Here is a 1,777-nt window from a genome sequence, read left to right as displayed (position 1 = left end):
ATGTTAATTAATTAAGAAATGTTAATATTGTGATTGAATATTTACAAATTGTCCCTTTCAAGTAAATTTAGTTACATGGTCAATCCTATACATTTTTTTGTATAGTAACCCTCAAGTTTCGTTAACTACACAATTAATCTCACATGTCTATTACATATGGTACCCACAACTTTCATTTAGTTACATCATTAACTCCATAACTTTTTAATATGAATCTTCAAGTCCCATTAATTACACAATTAACTCCACAATGTTTTAATACGGTAACCCTCAAGTTCCATTAAGTTACACAAATAACATCACAAGTTTTTAATATGGTATGAACCGGTAACGTAGCAAACCAAATTGATGCCGGCAAGTTCCCGTCGTGTCTCCACCGCAACGCGCGGGTTTAAAGCAACTAGTTATATATAAATCACACTCATTTTTTATGAAAAAGAAGTTTATGAATTTTATAACATACACTCAACACGTTTAACATAAATGGGTTGAAAAAGATAATCCAAAATTTGTATTAAAAGCTTTATGTAGAAAACTTTAATCAACATATAATCCAATCAACCAACAACGTAGACTCATCATTGGGTATTTGTAGTAGAGCCTACACTACACAACGACTTCAATTGCTTACTAAGCTTACTACTTTCCAAAGCCAATTCAAGCTATAAATCATCCGACCACCATTGCTCCAATCCATGTGCTTCCAAAAACTTTTGCTTCCCTTTAGACAACACAAAAAGCTTCTCCCTCTCCTTCTCCTTCTCCTTCTCGCCACCACCGCTAGTATATAATCACTGTTATTAACATACAAATGAGGCACCCATTTATTAAATGCTACATGATTACCACAACCATCACTATATTCACCGCCACCATACACACACCATTGACTTTACTTTTTCCCAATTAAACAACTTCCCCTACGTTTTTCAAACTCATTGCAAGTGAAACCAACGGTGGATTAAACAGATGGGTCTCCACGATTTCCCAATCTGGAGCGCGAAGCCTGCTCCTAAAGAATGGCCTGCGCATCACAAATCGCCTTCAACGCTGTAAGCGCCCCTTCGAACCACACAGAACCTTTCAAATTACTTTCCCATGCTAGAAACCTTATAAGACCACACTAACATCCATCAGTTTGTGGTGAGAGAGTAGAGAGAGCAAGAAACCTTACATCCCACCAACATGATGAGCCTTTTTACCGGTTTATAACTTGATTTCAACTCATTTACAACCCACCTACCCGTTTACAACCTGCCAATGTGATAGGTAGCCTTTTGTAGTAGGCAAACACTCCCAAAGAACAAGATAAAGAAGCTAGATATTGAAACAACTTTTCATTATATATTTCAATGAAAGCACCAATTGATAGGTAGCCGATTCGAGATGGCTAATCTCCCAAGATAGTGACCCTTTGAGCGGGTTAGACTTCAAAGAAATAATAGAGAGAACAAGACATAATTTACTTCATAATTTTCTTCTTAATATTCTTAAACTTGCAATGCCTTTTATAGGCTACATGTGAAAGTAAAACCGAAATGGGCGCTGGAATTAGGAGAGCACACGATCGCCTATAAGCCCAGCCCAGCAATAAAGGGACAAGTCTTAGCTGATTTCATCGCAGAAATCCCTGAGGGAAAAATTGAAGAGGCTCAGCGCGAGGTTGACCCTCCACGAGCCAATGATGAAGAAGATGTTTGGAGATTATTCACTGACGGAGCTTCAAACAACGAAGGATCCGGCGCATGCCTCAAACTGGTGGATCCAGAGAATCATG

At 38.0% G+C, this 1,777-nt stretch overlaps 1 pseudogene; it reads right to left on the bottom strand.

Moving 5' to 3' along the window:
* Positions 1-578: 578 nt before the first annotated feature.
* On the bottom strand, positions 579-1,471 carry LOC143598585 (uncharacterized; annotated as a pseudogene).
* Between the last annotated feature and the right edge of the window lie 306 nt (positions 1,472-1,777).

Source organism: Bidens hawaiensis, unplaced genomic scaffold (genome assembly GCF_021521415.1).
Source record: "Bidens hawaiensis isolate Kalapana, Puna unplaced genomic scaffold, B.hawaiensis_p1.1 tig00050548_1, whole genome shotgun sequence".
NCBI classification, from domain to species: Eukaryota; Viridiplantae; Streptophyta; class Magnoliopsida; order Asterales; family Asteraceae; genus Bidens; species Bidens hawaiensis.
Note: the sequence above shows the minus strand (reverse complement) of the source record. Positions and strands in the feature narration are given on the sequence as shown.